The 23,197-nt window shown below is 36.4% G+C and overlaps 1 protein-coding gene across 2 annotated transcripts in view; it reads left to right on the top strand.

Annotated features, from left to right (window-relative positions):
• SPOP (speckle-type POZ protein) overlaps positions 1-23,197 on the top strand; it is a 66,060-nt gene that overhangs the window by 23,927 nt on the left and 18,936 nt on the right. Inside the window, exon 2 of one of the 2 annotated variants that reach the window (XM_012726581.1) lies at positions 11,344-11,394. The exons of the other annotated variant lie outside the window; for it this stretch is intronic. The gene's annotated coding sequence lies outside the window, so the exon portion shown is untranslated. The remainder of the gene's footprint in view (positions 1-11,343; positions 11,395-23,197) is intronic. 2 annotated transcript variants of the gene reach the window in all.

Genomic DNA, 23,197 nt, shown 5'->3' with positions numbered 1-23,197 from the left:
TCCGGGGCAGGCGGGAATCGAACTCATGCAGAGGCGGCTTTAGATTCTCAGTGCTGTGCTTTAACCCGCTGCGCCACCAGGGAGGGCCCCCAGTAGTGTTAACTCTTAACCACATTTTGTAGCTTTGGAGATCCATTCCTTTGAAAGTAAATGATTTCTGTAAGTATTTAATATTTGAAGTAAATTTGTGTCTAGAATCCACAGCCTGTCTTTACAGTCTGAATACCTACCTGACTATTCTAGATTTTAAAAATTGATTTTAGCAAGTTTTTGTCCATCTGCTAACCAGGGTGAGTTGTTGAACTACTCTTTGTGGCTTCTAAGGGGCTTGCTAAATTATTTAAGGGCAAAATGTGCTGTTAAAAAAAGATGATAGGAAATTTGTTTAAAGGAGAAGAACGTATATATTTAGGAGACACTCTTAAATTCTTGGAAACATGATAAAATTGTTGTAAGTTGAGTCTTTTCCTGACTTCAAGGCCAGAAACATTTTCTCTTTATTCAAACCGAACAAAATTAGTGGTGAGACTGCATAGGACTGACTAGACATCCAAATTTCATTCAATGAATATTTTTTATGGTTCAATGACTTTAGGGTTAAAGCAATAGAAACATATTTATTAATGTTAAGATTAGTAGTTGAATTTAGGATAAAAATCTATTATTGCTTACTACTTGTATTGGTGGGGGAAACTTAATTCTTCTAACATTTAAATAATCCCAAATGCTATCAGAGTGGGCTTACTATTAGATAATGATTTGAGTAGGCTAATGAGTCTTTGCTTGAAAGTAAAGTGTTTTTAGAAAATAAAGGAGCCTTTTCACATCTTGAGAATCAGAGCAAATCACGCCTTTGTAGTTTTAGTCAGTCAAGGTTTGGCTGAATTGAAAGAGAGAAAAGGGCACCTAGGGCCAAGAACAAATAGAGTTGCAAATTTATCTTTGTAACCCCACATCCTTAGGGAGGAATCCAGTTTTGTAGCCACTTTAATTCTGTTGTGACTATAGAATGGAATTGGGTAACCTGATAGTTGATTTAGTATGAGCAGTCAAATTAGGTAAGAATGGAAAGCTAGATTGGCCATCCTAATGTTGCTTGTGTTTTCTGGTTTGCAGTTTATTTTCTGATAATGGGGAGAATTTGTGATACCAAAGTCTCAGGCTTTCAGGCCTAGTCTCCCAGCTAGGAGCAGACCCAAGCTGCTGTGGCCGCCCTTAGACCGACGCACATTGGTGTCTCCCAAAGCCACAGCAGTTGGCTGGTCATTTGTACTTTACAGAATGTGCAACTGTTGTGTCTCACTAAGGTCTTGTTTGTATTCTAAGTCATCGTTGAGCTCAAAGTCCTTTGATTGTTTTCAGCAGTGCATTTTATCCATGTTCAGATTCTTGAGCCCGACACCTACTTTTCCCAGGAAGATGGTATAGTATAATAGCTTGGGTTCTGATCTCAGCTCTGCTTCCACTAAATTGCTTTGGAATTCATTTTTGTGATCTGTAAAACAAAGTTATTTAACTGGGTGTTAACTCACTACTTTTATATCTCTAGAATTATTTTACTGATTCCTTAATTATTCATCAGATATTTCTGAAACACCTTCCTTGTTATACTGTATAAGATGCTCTGTGTCTCTTCCTCCAACGGAGTATTCAAGTATTCAAAAGCTCATTCAAGTCTCTTCCCCTCAAGGAGTATTGAAACTGAAAGCAAAGAATTCCCTTCACATTTATTCAGGTTTCCTCATTCTTTTACTCCTGCAGAGTAAGAAATAGCAGGTTTTCTTGACTTTTACCTATGAGGCATTTGTTACAATTTTTGTATTATTTACATTTCCATCTCCAAAAATGTTCTTACCACTCTACCTTTTATTTTTCTAATTTTAAGCCAGTTTCTCATCTTATTTTTTCTAATTTTAAGCCAGCTTCCTGTTTTCATTATGATAGAATGACAGAATTTTTAAAGTTTTATTTATTTTTATGTAGAAGAACTAGGGTACAGGCCAGAGGTACAGAAGGTGAAAGGATTCACCAGAGACAGAGTGGGAGCAGAACAGGCAGATTTACAGAAATATACTGCTAAGGGGAGCAATGGGCGAGACAGGAGAGGTTCTGCTGTGCCATGCTGGTCACCCCCATGGCCAGGCATCGGACTAGAGCTGCACCTTCAGAGTGCTGAAACCTAACCCCTGTGCCACCAGGGAGGCCAGAATGACAAAAATTATGTAGAAAATAAACTGCTTATTATAGAGTAAGGCGTAGTGGTCATAAAAACTAGTGATTTCTTTAGGACAAATAAAAAAATAAAGACAATTTAGAGACTTGATTTTCGTTTTTAATTTTTTAAAAAAGCTTAAATGGATGTAATGAGAAAATTTTTCAAAGATTACTGATGGCTTTGTTTAAAATTGTAATGCCCAAAGGGGAAAAGAAAATAATAGAGTGTAAAAAAAAAAAAAAAGGACTTTCTGACTCTGAATAATATCTCAGTAGAACTCCTGCTGTCTAGGTTCTGTTTTTCAGCTTTGCAGGACCAGAGTATCAGTTATCTGTGCACTCAGAAGGTAATCACCTACATTGTAGAGAGTTAACTCACTTAAAACAAATTCATAGGAGAAGGAGCTGGGAATGGTGGCTAATAGTTTGGGTTATGGTCAGAGCAGGCCTTTATTGAAAAAAAAAAAGTTACTTTTGAGCTAAGACAAATACAGGAAGTAGACAGTGTAAATATGAAGAAAGATCTCTCAGGCTGAAGAGAGCAAAAAGGTCCTCATATGGAAACAGGCTTGGTTTATATATAAATGAACTTTGGCCAACTCTAAGGACCCCATTAAGGTAAAGAGATTGAGTAACTGTAGTTAAATGGAAGAGTGACATGATCTGAATTTATGTTTAAAGTTCATTGTGGCTGCTTCATGGAGTAGCTATGTTTGTGCTACAGGGGAAGATGGGAGATCATTAGAAACCATTTAACACTAGTTCAGTGAGAGAAAAATGCATTTTTTAAAGATTATTTTATTTATGCATACAAAACTGGGGTACAGGCCAGAGGTGCAAGGGTGGTGAGAGGATTCACTAGAGGCAGAGTGGGGAAGAGAACAGGCAGATCTACTGAAATACACTGCTGAGGGAAGCAGTGGGCAGGTCAGGAGAGTTCTGCAATGCCATGTGGGTCACCTTCCTGGACAGGGATCAAACTTGCACTAAAGCAGCTGGGGTGAGCTTTAACCCATGGCACCACCAAGGAGGGCATGAAATGGATAACATTTCTAATTTTTTTTCTAATGTTACTAGAAAGAAATGGATGGAGTACATGAGGAAGCAGGAGAGATGACAACTTGATGATAGATGGGTTGGAAAAGATAGGGTTTTTGGCTTGAGCAATTAGGTATAAAAAGTGCTGCTATTTAGTATTTTGGGCATCTCAAATACAATTAAGGAATGATAGAAATTGTGCTTTTTAATTCTGTATGCTTATGCAAAGGAGAGAGATTTTTGGAGGAAAAGGCAGCAGAGTTTTTCAGAAACTCAGACTAGAAAATTACGCTGGCATGTTACAACAATAGTTATTGTGTTCTTGAAAATTAGTAGTGATTAGGTATGAAAGCATGAGAAGTCATTCTAAAAGTGTTAGGACATATGACTTGTCAGTGTCCATTTTTAAAAGATTTTGTTAGAACAAAAACACATGCTTTTCAACAAGGTTGCCACTGAAAATGATATTCAAATAGAAAATTAGGGTAAATAAATACATCTTCTACTAGATATTTATCCAATTTCTATATGTTGAATAGAATACTAATCTAAGAATCACCATCACAGAAATAAAGTATTGATTAGGAGTTGAGATTAGCCATATTGTTATAGGGCAACCCAATGTGAACTGGGCTGCCTGTCTGTGGGTCTTTACCCATGTGCTTAAGGTTCAGCTGTACTTCAGATACACAAAAAAAGGTCAATAATGGGTTTATTTACAAAGGGGAAAGGAAAGGAACAACCTAGGGAAAGAGAGAGATACAAGTTAACTAGAGCATCCTCTCAGTTCCACTGACTTGGAACCCCAAGCACACTGAAAGCTCATCAAGAGCCAAGCCACCATGAGGCCAAAGAAGAGAGAGAGAGAGCCCAATATGTCTCGTGTGTATATATATATATATATATATCTCCCAAAAGTCTAAAAATGGCTGCTTAGCTCCACCCTTGGGTCCTCAAAGTCCTCCCTTTGGGATTGCTGGAAGTTATAGTTTTAGTGACTGGAGTAAGGGGTGGCATCCACAAAATCTGTATCTGCAGAATTGGTTCAGGACATCCTTTCCCCCTAACAACATGACCATGACAGGCTATAACTCAGAGCTTTCCTCCTTATTTGTAAAGAACTTGTTCTACCTGCCTCACAAAGCTGTTACAAACTCTTAAAATCATAGATGCCAACATACTTAGAGATTATAAAACACCAAATACTGCTTGTGAGATAATGGTTGTCCTTTAACCCAAAAGGGCCTTGAAACCCTTTTAAAGACAATCTGGACAGAGGTGGAAGTGCCCAGTTTATACGTCTACTATGAAACTTGAGGTTTTGATTTCCACTAGGCTGTAGAAAAAAAAAAAGTATCTTTGAGTTCAAGCACTAAAATTGAAGTGAATAAAAGAGGGATTAATCCTGAGAGGAGAATGAGTGAAATTAGGAAAAGATGGAAGACAGGTCTTTAGAAGGTCAGTGGATGGAATGATAGGAAAGAGAAGATGGTGCTCTGTAGAAACATGGTTAGTTCCTTAGGCTTAACATAAAGTTTTGTTAAAGTGCTGGATTACTATGAGTGTTTTATTTAAAATGTGCTTTCTTAACAAAATGTGAGAAGTCACTCTGTACTTTGCTCAAGTAACCCCAGTGTTTTGAAATTCCTGTGAAAGTATTTTACCAATAAGAGCTAGATGTTTCAATATTGAAAAAATACAGACTGAATTCATTGCCTTTTTTGGGGTTTGATTCAGACTACATTATTGTCTTTAAAATAGTACTGGATATCAGTTTTTTTAAGCTTCTAATTTATTTTTGCTTCTAAATTGTTTTTGAAAAGTTTAAAAATGAGGAAAACCTTTTATAACTTGGTCAGTTTACTTTTGCTATAGTTAGAAACTCCGAAAGTTTCTTTTCCTATCTAGCTAACTGGTAAATTTGGTTACCTTTATATTTTATTATTTTTTGTTGTATCCAATCACTACTTTTCAGAAACACTAATAACTTACTCTTTTCATCCTCTTTTCTTTTTAAAGATTTATTTGTGCATACAGTACTAGGGTACAGGTCAGAGGTGCAGGGGCTCTTAAGAGTATTCATCAGAGGCAGAGTGGGGAGCAGAACAGGCAGACTGATGAAGTACACTGCAGAGGGAGAGACAGGAGAGGGCTGCTGTGCCATGTGGGTCACCTCTGGGGTGGGGTTAGAACTGGTGCAGAAGCAGCTATGCTAGCTTCTCAGGGCTGCACTTTAACCCACTGCATCACCTGGGAGAGTCCTCATCCTCTTTTCTACGTATTTTTTAAAACTACTTTTTTTTTTTTTTTAAAGATTTATTTATTCGTACAGAACTGGGGTACAGGCCAGAGATGTGGAGGGTGAGAGGATTCACCAGAGACAGAGTGGGGAGCAGAACAGGCAGATCGAGGAAGTACACTGCTGAGGGGAGCAGCGGGTGGGCCAGGAGAGGTCTGCCACACCATGTGGTCGCCTCCGGGGCAGGCGGGAATCGAACTCATGCGGAGTGGCTTTAGCTTCTCAGTGCAGTGCTTTAACCCGCTGCGCCACCAGGGAGGGCCCAAAACTACTTTTTTTTTAATATATCATTTTATTACGTCTTATTTCTAAACATTCTTTGGAAATTTCTGATGTATTGTGTATTTTTAAAAAATAATATAATTGTTTATTTTTACATCATTTTATGCATTTTTCACCTCTTTTGTAATCCCTGTGGGCTTCCCATCACCAAATCACCCAATGTACCATCACCATAGTTCAGTGCATTTCCTCCCCCCCCCCCCCCCCCCACTGTTTTTGATCCCATTCCCCACTTTACTCCAATAAAATGTCTCTGGTATATGGCTGTTCATTATTATTGTTATTTTCTTGCCTGGTCTGTTATACTTCTGCTATGAGTGAAACCATCCAGTATTTTTTTTTCTGGCTTATTTCACTAAGCATGATCTTCTCCAGCTCCATCCATGTTGCTGCAAAAGACATGTGTTTATTTATTTATATTTGGTTGCTGAGTAGTATTCCATTGTGTATCTGTACCACATCTTTTTAATCCATTCATCCACTTTTGGGCATTTGGACTGTTTCCATGTCTTTCCAATTGTAAATAAAGCAGCAATAAACATGGGGGTACAGGTATCTTTTTGAATCAGTGTTTTTGTGTCTTTTGGGTAGATACCTAGGAGTGGGATTGCTGGGTCATATGGAAGCTCCATGTTAGCAGTTTGAGGAACCTCCAAACATTTTCCCATAATGGTTGTACTAGTTTGCATTCCCACCCGCAATGCAGGAGAGTTCCTTTTTCTTCACATCCTCGCCAACATTTGTTGTTGCTAGTTGTTTGAAGATGTGCCATTCTCACTGGGGTGAGGTGGTATCTCATTGTGGTTTTAATTTGCATCTCCCTTATTACAAGTGATATTGAACATTTTTTCATATGCTTGTTGGCCATCTGCATTTCCTCTTTGGAGAAGTGTCTTTTTAGCTCTTCTGCCCATTTTTTGACGGGGTTGCTTATTTTGTTGAGTTTCATCTGTATATATCTTTGTGATCAATCCTTTATTGCTAGTTTTGTGTGAGAAAATTTTTTCCCAATCAGTGGGGTGTCTCTGTTTTTTATAATGTGTCGTTTGCTGTACAGAAGATGTACAGTAACTTGATGTAGTCTATTTATCCTTGCCTTCACTATCGTTGCATTGGGTGCTCTATCTTTAAAGACGTCGCTGAAGTGTATGTCGTGTCGTGTTTGGCCCATCTTTGCTTCCGGGCATTTTATGGTTTCCTTTCTTATGTCTAGGTCTTTAATCCATTTCGAGTTGATTTTTGTGTGTGGTGTGAGGTGGTGATCTAGTTTCATTTTTTTGTATGTAGCTTCCCTTTAAGTAAAACTACTTTTTAAGTCTTACAATATTTCCCACTCACTAGAAGAAAGTTTCTTAGCTAAATAAAGCATTTTTAAAAATATGTCACCTTAGATTAGAATTATTATAAATTCTGTTTAGGACCATGTTTCCATGACTAGTGACTTTCATTTTATAAAGTTTTTGGTGTCTTTAACCCATGATACTTTCTTTCTTCATGATTTGTGAGTTTGAGTATACTTTTAAATTTTGTTTCCCTTTAACTCAGGGATCCTATTCAGAATTTTTGAGTAGTTGGCATGCTGAAGTGCTACAAATGAAAACTGTTCTCCTTTCATAATACACTCAGCCTGTTGCAAGTGTTTTGAATAGGACTTCCATCTTAAATAGTTGGGATAGCTGCCTCAAAATGAATATACGAGCATACCTTGGTTTATTGTGCTTTTGCATTATTGAGCTTTGCAGATAATTACATTTTTACAAGTTGAGTGTGGCAAACATACATGTTTTAACTTACTGAAATACTTCATGCACCGATGCCAAACCTGCAGTATCCTAGAGATATGTCTGTATATTCCTGATATACTCAAATATTGAATATAACAACTATCTTTAAGAGTTTGAGAATGTATAAACTTTAATTTTCATTAATGGATAAGGCCTTAAAATGGGAAATCTTAGTACTTAATGAAATTAGATTACCAGATGCCCTAGTTAAAAAATAACTTTTGCATTTAGGCTTACTCTGACTTTAAACTTGGGTGAAGTGTAAATCTCAGAAGTATCTCTCTTCACTCAGTAAGCAGTTTTGTTTAATGAACTATCTTCCTTATGCTGCTGTAATCACTAACTTTGAATGAAGTTCTTTACTTGCTCTTTAAACTTGCTTTTTTATCACATCAAACCCACATTTTATGCTGCAGAGAAATGTTCCTAATTTAAGTGCTTCTTCAGAATAAAACTATGTTTTTGTATGTAACACCAACCCGTGATTTTTTCATTTTCCTTCTGTGGAAACACAACAGTTTTTAGTCCTTAAGTAAAAAATAATTGTTTTTCTTACTGTAGTCCCTCTCAGGATATTTCATCTAGATATATAACAGATGCTTTTATTGCTTCTGTTGGAGACATAAGAAAATAAAAAAAAAACTTTCTTCTTGAAATTATATTTTATATAATTCTTTCTTTAAAAACACCTTTTTTCTGACTATAAATATAAAACACGCTCATTTTAAAAAAAAAAGTAATAAGAAGTATTACTAACAGAGGCAATCCCTGTCTTCATGCTACATCTTGTCAGGTGGTTCCCACAGTGATGACACCAGTGCAGGACCACATTAGCAATAGGGGAGAGTTAGAGTCTCTGGGTTCTCCCAGCGTTGTTATCTTTAAAACTTGCAGTGTACCTATGGTAGGGGAATGTTCTGTTTAGTTATATCAACTTTTTATAATTCTCACCTGTAATTCATTAATGCTAATGAAAACATAACTTGAAGTGTGTTATTAAAAATCTTTTAATAAATTTGACATACAGAGAGGGGAAATACTTGATTGTTGTTTTGTTTAATATATTAAGTTACTGTCTAATTTTTCAAGGACAGAAATCCAAAAATGGGGATTAATTCAATCACTTATTAAATAAGTGTTTATTTCTGGCTTTCTAGACACTGTCGAGGTGCAGCAACAAAACAGATAAGCATCTTCATTTTTACATTCCAGATGCAGTATAATAGAGGACTTTGTGCTACAGAAAAAAATAATGAAGTGGGGACAGAATCACATTTTTAAGGGTGTCAGGGAAGGGCTCACAGAGGCTCAACAATGGTAAGGGAGTGCGCCAATAGACTGTCTAGGGAAGACTTACCTGGTAGAGGAAACGATAAGAACAGAGCCTTGAAGCAAGAACTGATCTGTTCTGCCTGAGGGACTCTCGAGAAGGGTGAAGTGGCTGGAACATGGTGAGTCCAGGAGAATGTAATTGGAGATGGGGCTGGAGAGGTGGGGAATCAGGTCCAGATTGTGCAGGACCTTTCAGCCATTGTAAGGACTTTGACTTTTGCTCTGCGTGAGATAGAAAATCATTGGAGGCTATTCAGAGGATTCTATTAAAAAGGTAATTCAAGAAATGTTTGTATCCTGACTGCTTTTTCAAAAGCTTTTGTTTGTGATAATAATTTGGATATTAACAATGGCCTCTGGTGAATAGTCAATGTATAGGTTTAAATATTTGTTGGTTTACAGATACTCGTTCCTGGCTCTGCTTTTTTACTGAATTCTCATCCAGAATTGTCTTGAAAAAAAGAAAAAGGTGTATTTTATGTATGATATTGTATTCCTTCTTAGGCATTGGAGGAATACATAGTTATATACACATGTACATACACATACTCTATTTTTTGATTGTGTTTTTGATTTTTTATTACTAAATATAATAATATACAAAATATAGCTGTATAAAGATTAACTATAAAATGCAAATACCTGTATAACCATCAGTTAGACCTAGAGATATGTCCTTGCATTGGCAAGGAAGCTGCTTGCATTGTGTGTCACTTCTAAACTATAACCAATACTGTTGCTCAGCAGTGTCATTATTCTGACATTTGTGATATCATCTCCTTTTAAAAATGGCTTTCTATGTAGGATTCATTGCTGACCAGTATCAGTTATGTCTGTTTTTTAACTTTGCGTAAACGGAGAAATAATATACATGTTCTTTTGTGTCTTTCAGAACCTCACACTATGTTTTTAATGTTTATCTATGTTATATAGAACTGAAGTTTATTATTGTTGCCTTATGGCATTCTGTTATATGAATCTATCACAATTTATGTATCAATTTTACTGTTGATGTCTTTGGCTGTGACAAACAATGCTGCCACGAACTTTCCTGTGTGTGTGGTGTGCTGATGGACAAGTGCAGGAGCTTCTCCAGGCCTTATTTGGGAGTGAACTTACTAGATCTTTAGTTTTATTAGTGTGCTGACTTGTCCTACCAGCAGTGTAAAACTAGCCCTCTTCCTCCCCATCCTGACCAATATTGTTGGATCCTTTAGATTTTGCCAATTCTTTAGATTTCTTTAGATACTTTTTTTCTGGCTAAAAATTCCAGTAGATTAACTGAGAAACTAAAACCTGACCCTTAAAAATTAGAGTAAAAGGACTAAAGTTACTGGGTTTTTAATTACAGATACTTGGAGCCTTTTCTGTTAAAAGCAGATTGATATCGTTTGCCAATGAAGTTACTTAAGAAGTCTTAAAAGTATTTTATTAAAAGGTAGACACCTCAAAAGGTAGACACACCTCTCTGTCTTCCTCTCTTGTCTGTCTGTCTCTGTCTCTGTCTCCTGTCTCTTAAAGAATACCTTTGCACATTTGGTGCTCAGTAGGTAATTTGTTAAATGAATTTGACCTGGTTCTTGCTACTCTTAAATCTCATCAAGACTATACATTTTAACATTAGTAGTTTAGGACAGTTTTTGCTGAGGACTCAGCCAAACTTGGTTTATCAAAATAAGAGTTTATTTGTACTGTTATACCCCGTTAAAAATAGTGTTTACATTTTAAGGAAAAGGTTCTGCATTTTTTTGTTTGTTTGTTTTTAATAAGTGATGAAATTGCTCTGGCACCAAAGCAGTTTTGTTTTGTTTTTTTAAGATTTATTCATTTTATGCATACAGAACTGGGGTACAGGCCAGAGATACAGGGCATTGTGAGGTTCACCTGAATCAGAGTAGGGAGCAGAATAGGCAGATCAACGAAGTACACTGCTGAGGGGAGCAGCGGACGAGACAGGAGAGGTCTGCCGCACCATGTGGGTCACCTCTGGGGCTGAGGATTGAACTTGCACTGAAGCAGCTGCGACCGGCTTGCAGTGCTGCATCCTAACCCACTGCACCACTAGGTAGGGCCTGGAAAAGGTTCTGTTTTTAAAGAATCATCCATTATGTATTCAGTAATTCATTTCCCACAAAAGGGAAGATAGGATTTTCTGCTTCAGTTAGACTCCCAGAGCCTTGCAACCATTCTTATATCTGTTTTCATTTTGTCACTTTGTCGCATATGGGAGATTATTAAGGTGGTGATGAGAATGTCAATTTTGACTAGTAAAATAGCAAATATATCAACTGCTTTTATAAAATTTTCCCTTTTCAGAATAGTCAAAGTAAGTAAAGACTTTTATGAGATTTCAAAATGTAGTTAAGTCTGATTCATCATCTCTATTTCCAACAGAGGTTTCCTGTTAAACAAGACAAATTAGAGTCTTTCTACTGACTTAACTTGGTGAGTTTTTGCACAGTTTTACTTTAAGCACAGTTTAAAAGCATTGGGGAGAAAAGTGCAATGAAATGCATAGAAATATTCACCACGACTTTAAAAAATGCACACTTTTGAGTATAGCTTCTGCTTCATTTCAATACAAATTGTATGTAAAGTTGGAAGTCACATAGGTAAGCATGTTAGTTTTTTGGTTTCGTTTTAATAATGAACATTGGATTAAGGAAATCTTTTTCGTGAGTGACTTCAGAAGAAGTTTTAGACTAATACTCTTTCCTGGATCAAACCAGAGCTATTTGTTCATATCATCTCTGGAGAAAACTGTGTATGTGATAAGGCTTTACACTAATGGTGGAAGGGAAGGAAGATGTTTGGATTTTTGTTTTTACTCTATGGTGATATGTGATATAAAGACCATAATGTAAGATTGTTTTTCTCCCTAGAAAAAATCTTCAGGCAAATTAGAATTAGATCTTACAAAAGAAAATACCTTAAAGCAATTCATTGGCTTGATTTTACTCTGTAAAAGGAGTTTGATTCTGATTAGAGCCTTTGTGTATGTACCTTAGATCTCATCTCTCTATAGGTAACTTAAAATCTTTACTATTCTGGATAGCGTTGTAAATTTTTTACTTTGTGGTATGAAGTTCTGGCTTTAAATGTGTTTTTATAGGTTGTTACAGAGTTTTACTGGGTAAAAATAGGTTTTACTGCATGTTAATCTTTTAATTTCTAATATAAATCATTGGGAGGCAGGGAATTTCTGTAAAAACAGACATTCTGCATAACTTTTTCCTGTTTTGTGTGTCTGATGGTTTTACTTTTTCCTTAGATCATGAATTTTAGAATAACACTTAAATCTGAGAATTTCCTTTGTCCCATTTACCTTTAGAATGTTACTATTATCATAGATATTAGCTTATTCTTAATAACTTTAAAAGGACAGAGAATTTACTTTCTGCATTGGCTTCCAGGGTAGATGTATACAGTCATCAGATTTCTTCAATTAAGACTATAGTTGAAGGAGAAAAATTAAAGCATACATGTATTTTCATCTCTCATTCATAGTGGGAGGCTTAGGTGTCTGTCACAAGGAAAATAATCTCCAGAGAATATTGAATTTTGTGCTGCTCGACAGTAGTAGTTAGTACTAAACAACATTGGTTTCCTTTGTGTAGTGTACCAAATCCTTTAGGGCAGGTGTGCCTTTTCAGCTTCTGAGTTAATGAGCTTATTCTAAATTGTATACTCTAACACCAATTTAGACTTTATTTGCTATGCATTCTTTGGGCCCTTTTTTTGTAGCAAAATTGTGTTAGCAAGAATTTGAATTTGATTGCTATTAAAGGCCAATGACCCTCTGGGGTTATGCAACCTTTGCCTATTTATTTCATGAAATGATCTGTTTTTTTTTAATTCTTTGCAGATTGGACATGCTTGTGTTTAGCCCAAGTCTTTCACCTGTTTACTATTTGAATTTTATAAGGTTCTTCATAGTTATAGTTGAGGGGAAAAGGAGAAATACCATAACCTCCATCTCAGAACAGCTTTGGGAATACGACTATATAATAAATAGAATCTTCTTAGTCATAAGATTATATTCCTCTTCCTCCTCCTTCTCCTTTTAAATTCTGTTCAAGCTCTTATTTTAGAATAAATTTTTCCAACCTAGAGGAGAAATCTGATAACACGTGGGATGTGTTAAAATCTTCATCTTTCCTAAGTTTGCTCTCTGTGGCCCTAGAGATTTTTGCCAAAGCCGGTCTGTGGACGAAACACACTGTTATAATTTGTGAGAAGAGAGAAGTTGCTGATTGTTTGGTTCTGCCTATCTAACTTCATTTCTAAAGGTGTTTTCCTTTGGAATTGAGATCCACTTTGGAGTGAATAGCCCCTTAGTAATATGGTTTGTTTGCTGATTTGGATTAATGTTGTTCCATTCAGACATCTCCCAAGTGATGGATTTTGACAGTGATGTGAGGAGAAACTTAACCTGATGAACCCTGTCTTTTTGTTTGTGTGTATTTTAAAGTGGTTGGAGGGTTTGGTTTTGTCCCTCCTAGCAGAGAGTCTGTAATTAACAACAGTAGCATAGCTGTGACCTGATGTGCTGCAACATCACTTCATGGTATTAACCCACAGCTTCTGAACCTGTGCTGGTTGCAGCCATGGTTGGTCCTGCAGGAACCTCCATTTAATTTTTCTGCCTAGTTGTTGTAATATAGATGTATTTAGCCTAATGACCACTTGTGCCTATGTTAAAAAGCAAAACAAAAACTCAGAACATCTTTGGAAGAGCTAAGGGAAGCAATCCTGGAAGCCGTTGGCACCTGCCCCTTTCTAGGACAGACCTGGGACCTTTGCACTTGGAGCAGCGCAGGCATTGTATTCTCATGGGACATGTTTTTGGTGGGGGGAATTATGTTCATGTGTCTGTATCAACAACTCTTACGTAAAGAATAGTTTTTAAGGCAAGGGAGTAGATTCCCTAGCCCTTAACTTAAATTGGCAATAATTTTTAATGTTCTCTGACTTTTTGCTAACTGGAAAAGTTATATTCAAAGTGAGAACTATTCCATATTTTAGCCTTTAAGCTTCTGTAAGGGCTCCTTGGGGACAAGGACACTTTGTAACTATTTATAGCCTGTAGAGAAAGGCTATAAGGCTGTAAACAGCACACACTGAGGTTTGGGAATCAGTGAGAGCATTGTGCTTATCCCACTGCTTTCTGTGACTTGAGATTCTTTCACGTATATTGTTCATCTTCATCTTGACTGTCTGGATGAGGCTTCCTAATCAGAGATTTTCTGTAAAACCTCTTAACTCGTTACACTTAGATTGAGGAGAAAGAAAAAATAGCCTTTTTATGTACAAAGGCATAAGGTGCTGACATGCATACATAATACCATGCTTGCTTCTGAATTCTCTTTATATATAACAGTCGCAGGGACAGTTTAACTCTTAATTAGAAAGTGGCTGTAGCAGAAAATATGTTCTACATCTTAGCTTGACAGAGGCGAAATTTAGGTTTCTAGCCCTGATTTAAAGATGTATGTGTACCTGTGCTTTTATTTGTTTATGTAGCTATGTTTATGTTAACCAATTTTTCTCTTTTTCTCTGTGTGTTAAGAAAATAACAGCATGTCAAATATGAAAATTATAGGTCAAATCTAAGTAAATACTAAGAATCTGCCTCAATTTAGTCAAAAAATTTTTGGTATAAAATTTAACTTGAAATATTTTAGAAGTGTAGCCTGACTTCCTCATAGCTGCTATTATTGTTCTTCCTATAACCAAGGTTGACTTTTTCTGGAAAATGTGTTTATATTACCATTGTTTTGTTGGTTCAAGAACTCCCCCATTTAACCCTCAAGTATCTTTTTTCTCCTAGGTTTCTTGGATTTCCTTTTTTAAAATCAAAGAGTTTGGGTTTTTAAAACAAGTTCTTTAAAGTTAGAGTGAGATGTACTATTGGTTTTTCTCTTTTGAAATGTCTGCCTGGTTTCCAGTAGTGGTTACTTATTCAACTAATTTTAAAAACTTTAACCTCTTAACTAGAACTCATTAAGAAAAAATTTGATCCCAAAAGACAATGAATATAGTTATCATCCAGTTATTGACATCAATTTTATTGAACAAATATTTATTGAGCGCCTTTTATGATACCACTTAAGCATAAGAAATGCTGGTTTTTCATTGAGCTTAACTTCTAGTGGGGAAGACAGTAAACAAGAGAAGAAATAAAAACAAGGTAATTTCAGGTAGTGGCAATGAAGAAGAAAATAAAATAGGTTGATGCATGAGAGGAACAGGCTAGATGTGAAGGCTAGTTTTGGGTCTGGGGTCAGGAAAGGTCTCTCTGAGGATATTGCCTTTAATAGGATACCTAAATGACAAAAGAAGCCAGTTATGAAAAGATATGAGGGAAGAAAGAGCTTTCCAGGCTGAGAAAAGAGCCTGATGTGTTCAACAGAATAAAAGGAAAGGCAGGAGTGACTAAAGCATGATGAATGAGAAGGTAATGTTAGATGATGGGGTCAGGGAGGTACACTGAGGCTTGGCGTTCATGACCGAAGGTAGATTTTGTTTGGGTAGCAATGGAAGCCAAGCCACTAAAGAATTCCTATTTTGTCTTTCACAAGAGTAGGTTTTACAAAGGCATCCTGTAACTTAGAAAAGTGAGTTGTAAAAGCTGCTAATTCCTTTTTAATTTATCATTTGAAAAGGTAATATGTTCAGATGGTTCAAAATCCAAAAAGAACAAAAGGGAATACAATGGAAGTCCTCCTTTCTACCCAAATACTCAGTTTCTTTAATTCATTCTCTCTCTCTCTCACACACACACACACACACACACACACACACACACACACACACACACACACACACACGCTATACATCTCAAAGAAAGAAAGTAGAATTACTAGTATATGCATTTCTTATTCATTCTGATACACATTTCCTTTCATGGTATTTGTTAACAGTTTATACTCTAATCAGAAATGTTCTCCTTACCCTGATTTGATCTTGCCAATTCATTGGGCAAACCAAAGTGTGGTTTAATTTACATTTTCTTACCATGAATGAGACTGAAACATGTTTTCATATATTTAAGAAACAATGGTGTTTCCATTTCTTTAAAACATGGGGATTTTGGTCACTTTCTATTAAGCTATTGACTTTTTTCTTCTTAGTTATAGAATTTTTAAAAATGCAAATACAATGCTATATGTCAATTATATTTCAATTTTAAAAATGCAGTCATCTTTTTTCACATCGTTGTCCATTTTTGTACAATATTTGCTATCTCCCCTCAGGTGTTACGGCCGTAAATCTCCCACTGTCATATCACCCATGAAAACCACCACCATTGTCCCTTGTGTTCCTCATCTCCCTGACCCCCCATTTTGGCTGCTTTCCTTCCCCCTTCCCCACTATATGTCTTAGATCTATAATTTGCCTGCTAGTTTTGTCTTTCTTCCCCCGACCCTTTGTGTGACTTCCCTCTATTTCTCCTATAAATGAAGCCATCCAATATTTTTCTTTTTCCTCCTGACTTACTTCACTGAGTATTATCCTTTCCAGATCTATCCATGTTGCTGCAAATTGCATGAGTTTATCTTTTCTAATTGCTGCATAGTATTCCATTGTGTGAATAGACAACATTTTGTTGATCCAGTCATTTATTTTGGGGTATATTCTTAGCTATTGTAAATAGTGCTACCATAAACATAGGAGTGCAGGTTTCCTTTCAAAGGAATGTTTCTGTGCCACTTGAGTAGATTTCTAGGAATGGGATTGCTGGGTCATATGGTAGTGCCATTAAAAATGCAGTTATCTTTAATTTGTACATATTTCAAAGCATGAACGTGACAAAATAGGAGAAGCCCCAGGCTGCCTTTGTTTATTGAGGCCCATCATGATTGTTCATTTTAAGAAGCATTTCTAAGTGTAACAAAAAGTATATTTGACATTTGTTGAACTGCAAAAAGTTTACCCATATTCAAAAGATATTCAACCTTTCAGTGAGGAAATTAGTATGACCTTTATTAATCTGTCGTTGGGATAATAAGAAGTTATTACCTCCTGGTCTATATATGATTAAGGATGCTATAATAGAAAAGACTACTTTGAGATAACCAGTTTCCCTAAAATGAATGTATCCAAGCCTTTCTATAGGTTTTTTTTTTCCCTCCTGTCAATAATCTTTTTGGCATCTTTTGTTTTGGAAAGGCAAATGTCTCTCAGGTTTAAAATAGTTATGACATTGGGACTTATCCTTACTTGGAAACTGTAAAAGGCTTTAAGCCTTTTACAGGGAAAAAGGAAAAAAAAAAGTGATAGGCTTTTAAAAAGTTCCTAACAAACAATCCTTTAGCAGGAAGCTATGTTCCCAGCCATCTAACTTGTATGTTTTGTGGATTATGTTAAATCACATGAAATTGCTAAACAATTTGGCCTACAAAACAACAGCTTTATTGTTCAGCCTATTATCTTTGTAATCTTCTTCCTGTAATGTTCAGACTGCTAGATAAAGGCTAACTCATAGATACCATGTATGCGATACACCTGTGAGTTGTTATTGTTGTTTTTTTTTATTCTCTGGTTGACTAAATTAGCTTGACTATGAAGGAATGCTTATAGGTAATAAAAGAAAGAAAGCACTGTAAAAGATGTCTGTATAACATTTTTCAGCCAGGATAGCCATATACTGCAGCTTAGACTACTGGGACAGTCTCCTTGCTCTACAGAGAATTCACTCTCTATACGGAAAGAATCTAGGTTATGTAAGATTTTAGTTAAAATTACTGATTTGTATTTTCAGAATGAAGGAAATTACAAGTCTTTCCTTGTGGAATGAAGATAATACTTGATAACTGATGAAAAACCTGCTTTTGCCAGGGCTGATACATGGGAGTACCAGGCTAGGAGTATTTAGCTTTGTAAATAAATTTATGATTCTTATTACATTGCAAATCTAATATACTAGTGTTGTTCAGAGGGGTCTAGAGATGTGTGAAAGAAACAAACAGAAAAAGTTAATGAACGAATGCAACTGGATAAATGTCTCTGTCATTGAAGTATTTTTGCGAATGCCTTGTTCCAGGCAAGCAGTGCTAGGTGCTAAGGGGGTACTAAGCAAAAATAGTTGCAAAGTCCTTTTAAGGAGCTTAAAGTCTGCTAGAAGTTCTAAAGTTTACAGAAGTCTTCATAAGTGTAAGAGAATGTAGAAAAGAAGTACACCATGTATGGTGGATCGAAAGCATTTTTTGCTTGATACATGCACAGATTATCCTGACTGCATGAAAATATTTCCTTTTTCACTTCTATATACTCTACAAAGTGTAACTTTTTAGTTAAGAATCATATTATATTGATAGACTTGAATCTCTTATCAAAAAGATTAATGATACCTCCTGGTCTCACGATATCTGCTAGGAAATATTCTGTTAGAGGTTGCTGTTAGTTGCTAACTGTGATACTGCTTTCATTGGAATTTGAGCAGTGTTAGAGTTGACAGATATTTTAAGGTTTATTTCTTAGTGTGACTCAGGTGTAGCTTTATAGGTCAGGATTTAATAGAGTGAACGGGAAGATAAGTGGTGGTATATGACAGACATGTTCAGCCTCAGAGTTGTCAGCATATTGGGAAGTTTGCTAAGCTTTAGAAAATAAACTCCTCATTAGAGAACTTGAATGGTCTTGTCTTAACTTGTTTGAAGCCAGAAACAATATATTTTGGTGTAAGTTGTCTCCTACAAAGGTTCTCAAACTATGACCCTCAAATAGCAATCTTCTAAAATTGTTTTTCTGCTGGACATCTGCAGCATTTGGCATGAAGTGCTGGAGACCTCATGTAACACCAGGCCACTTTGCTGATGAGCACTTTGCCCATGGTGCCTGCTATGAGTGAAATTAATTAGACTTATGTTAGCCTAGTCAATTTCCCTCCCAGCAGGTTGTGTGGTTAGAGCTCCTCAGAATCAAAGAATGATTATCCAGTTTTACCATCTACTGGGTACATTTTTTTTTAATTGTGAAAAAAGTAATTTTTTTAAAAAAGGACTTGGCTACAACATAAGTGAAAAGCAAAAAAGAAAAACATGGCTAAGATCAAAGTACAGTAGTGTTTTCTTTCTGATTATAATAATGGAGCATGGTTTGGTAGCAACAATTAAGACATTAAAATAAAATTTGTCCTTTTCTTAGGCTTAGAGAATGTTTAAATTCTTAGTTGCTAGATAAATTTGAAGTGTTTTATGTTTACTTCAAAATAAAATCAATTAGTATTTTAAGAACTCAGTAGAGCTCCACACCTCGAAAGCCAATTTTTTTAAAAAAGATTTATTTATTCATATAGAACTGGGGTACAGGCCAGAGATGCGGAGGGTGAGAGGCTTCACCAGAGACAGAGCGGGGTGCAGAACAGGCAGATCTACGAAGTACACTGCTGAGGGGAGCAGTGGGCGGGTCAGGAGAGGTCTGCCTCGCCATGTGGTCACCTCTGGGGCAGGCAGGGAGGGCCGAAAGCCAAATATTATGCTCTTCACTATCGTGTGAAATTCACATCTTTATTCCCAACATCCCCAAAAGACAGCTTTAAATAGGAATTTTGAAATTTCATTCTGTCCTCTACTGGCAGCAATGAACCTGGTTTTATAAAACTGTATAAGGTGCATTTTGTGAGAATGTATTTTATCAAATGCAAACCTACCTTGATCACAGGTGATCAGAGTCAGCATTTGCTCTCTTGCTATTGCCATGGAATTAAAGTTGCATGAACCAAGGAGGCCCAAATGCCAGTGCAGTGCTTAGTTTGCTAACTTAAGTGAAATGAGCACATTTTGTATATAAGACTGTTACTTCCATTTCACATTTTGTATATAAGACTGTTACTTCCATTTGTGATTATAAAAGATACTTTAGTTCAAATGCCTGTGGATTAGTGTTTAAAACCAGTGTGGGGACTCTGGTAATAAAAACTGTTATTAATCCCCCCATGCTTATTACTTAAGTAGTCAGTAAATGTAAAAGAAGTGATTTACTAGTTACTCATTTATACTTCTTTCTACAAAGAATTTGAGGCAGTTTCCAAAAATACCTAATATATAAGAGTGAAATAAACACTTTAGGGAGTTATAGCAAAGGAGTTAATGACATTAAGAAAGTAATAAAGCTATTACATAATGAGTATATGATCTTGTATTTAATATGGCATATAGAACAACCATATGAACTTAAGGTAAAAGAGGTGGCTCACAGATTTGTACCAGAGTTTCCTAGTAACCAAGCAAAGGGGGCAACATGGTCAGTTATAAGATTTATTTTCTGTCCAGGGCTGAAAACAAACCAAGCATTCAGTAAAGAAATTCTTCCTTCAGTATTATAGAGCCAGACAGTGTGATATAGTGAAACATATCCTTACATTATCCCTATAACTACTGCAGTATATTAAAAAGAAAAAAAAGTGGAACAGTAGCAAGAATAGCATACATTCAAGTAGTTATCATTCTGAACTAACCGACATTTGTATTGTCATATTTGTCTCAGATCATCGTTTTAAAAGAAACAGATGAAATTTTAACCTGTCTCATTCATCTTCCTTGCTTTCTCAGTTTGTCAGTGAATCTGATGCATTGCTTGTCAATGTTGTACTTGTACTGTATGTGTATATCTGTGAATAACATATAAATCTTAAATTTGCATAAATAATGTATTACACATTAACATTCCAGAACTTGCCTTTTCTCATCAACATATTGTTTTCTCTCATCTCTGTGGTGCTATATAGATCTAGTTCATTAATTTTAAATCTTGGAATATTGCTTTTCATTCTGTGGAAGTAACTCAATTTAGTTATCTGTTCCCATCCTGATGGAGTTTTAGTTTAGTTCTAATTTTTCACTATGTAAACAATTCTGCATTGAACACCTTGTTCTTCGATATCTTGTCCTGTATTGCAGTTTCTCTAGGGTAGTGGTTCTCAAAATGTGGTTCCAGGATTAACTTGTATGAGTCACCTGGAAACTTGTAGAAATGCAAATTTCTGGGTTCATTCCAAACCTCTGAATCAGAAATTCTAGGGTTGGGAACCAGCATTCTGTTTAATAGGTGATTCTGATGCACACTGAAGTTTAAGAACAACTGCTATGGTTTGTTAATTGACTTAGAATTACTAAGTCACAGGACATGTATTTTCAACTTTAGATATAGCAAAATTCCTATTCAAAACATACAACTAATATACACTTTCACCAGCAGTGATGACAGTGCCCTTATTTCTTCTGGTCCTCATCCATGGCTCTATAGTTTATTTACTTATTGTTTGCTTGCTGGTCTGACAGATATAAACATGTTTGAACTATCTTTATTTCTTTTGTGTATATGAACAATATTTGTATAGGGTTGTTGGCTTTTTTGTTACTGATTTTATAGAAACAATTGTAGATCAACTCATAAATTTAAAATTAACCCCTTTGTCATATATTGTATGTTGTATTCCCCCCCCACACACACACACATACACAGGGTTTTTTTTTTTTAAGATTTATTTATTTATGCATACAGAGCTGGGGTACAAGCCACAGGTGGGGGGGGCGGTGAGAGGATTCACCAGAGACAGAGAAGGTAGCAGAACAGGCAGATTGTTGAAGTACACTGCTGAGGGGAGCAGTGGGCGGGTCAGGAGAGGTCTGCTGCGCCATGTGGATCACCTCTGGGGCCGGATCGAACTCACACTGAGGCAGCTGCGGCTATTACAGGGCAGGAAGAGAGGGCCACCCCTGAATCCCCAAACCTGCATACTCTAAATAGGTTCTGCCCTGCTGCATCATGACAAGACATAAAAGACATTAATGAAAACGAGCTTTAATACATTGAGTATATAACACAGAAGACAAAGAATATAATTTCTAAATCAAACACCCGAAGTTACCCATCCCCTCGTGGGTAAAAGTCTACCCACAAAGGATTGGTCCAAAGCAAGGCCAGAAAGCCTGCCACAAGACTAAAGCATCTTCTGTCCAGGACCCATAGAAAAGGGTCAAAAATGGCCAGACGAGTCTGGGAGGAAAAGAACACAATCAAAATCAATATAAACACTGCCATAGTCAAGTTCCCCGCAGATCTCTCACCCACATCTCTTTCAACCAGTCCAGAGCCAAGAAACAAGCACAGTTTCTTCACATGTCTCCCTCTGCTCCCTGTGGCTTCCTCTTGTCTCCTTCTGGCTTTCCATCCTGTTTCCTTCTTAGGATTCCTTCTCCTCTTTCCTTTGCTCTGCTCAGCTCCACCCTCCTTCTGGGTGGGGCAGGGAACCTGGAACTCCCCCTTTTCTTAGGGACCACCCTGTTACATGGCCAGCTTGCAGTGCTGCATCCAAACCCATTGTACCATCAGGGAGGGCCCCACAGTTCATTTTTTATATGGTAAAATTATACCATATTTACCAATTTTTTAAATGGATTTGTGTTTAGAAAGATATTAGAAGGGAGAATTTTGATTTGTATTTGATTTGCTATTGGAATACCTGCTGAGATGTATCACAGTTATCTGAAAATGATCTGAGGTTTATAATAGTTAAAAGTTAAAGAGACTTGGGAAACATTTATATAAAAAGTAGAAATTTGACCTTATTGGAAAGGATAAATTTTCCCTGAAAGAGAATATAGATTAAGAAAATAACTGAGTATTAAGCAATGAGGAAAAACAGTGGAGGATAATTCAGTAAAAAGGATTGGGGGATGATTATAGACAGAGAAAGGATAAGAATCTGAAAACTCAGTACTAATGAGTAGAAAAGGGGAGAGATCTTAATGCTATGAGAAAGGAGCACATTTAAGAAAGGGGAAATCTTGCCCTTCAAAAGAGCAGTTAGCAGCCAGGTTGAAGAATAGTTTGCAATGAAGGTGAGTTAGATAACAAGGTTATTTTTCCTTTAGGGGTATTTGTGTGGAGTATTTGTGTCCTAAGGAAAGGAAAGCATGACAAGGTTGTAGGTGTTCACAAAGCTGTTTTTTTCTTCAGACATTCTTGCCATTGGATGTGTTTGATGTGCTCCTTGAGTAAATTAATTTGGTAAGGTAATATTAAATATCGTGCAGAGGATTAAAGTAAACAGGGTGTTAACAATTGTGAGTTGGAGAAGGCTTTGGATTAGGTACTCTCTGAGGTTGAGGTTTAAATTTAGGAGCTGAATGCTAAGGAGTTCTTTGAATGATAGGGGTAGAGCCCTTCAGGCAAGAGAGAAAAGCTCTCAATCTCTAGTAGGTTAAGTGGAAAGATAGAACAGTATTCCGTTAATCTAATA

Source organism: Condylura cristata, unplaced genomic scaffold, assembly GCF_000260355.1.
Source record: "Condylura cristata isolate star-nosed mole 26May11 unplaced genomic scaffold, ConCri1.0 scaffold00017, whole genome shotgun sequence".
In the NCBI taxonomy this organism is placed as follows: Eukaryota; Metazoa; Chordata; class Mammalia; order Eulipotyphla; family Talpidae; genus Condylura; species Condylura cristata.
Note: the sequence above shows the minus strand (reverse complement) of the source record. Positions and strands in the feature narration are given on the sequence as shown.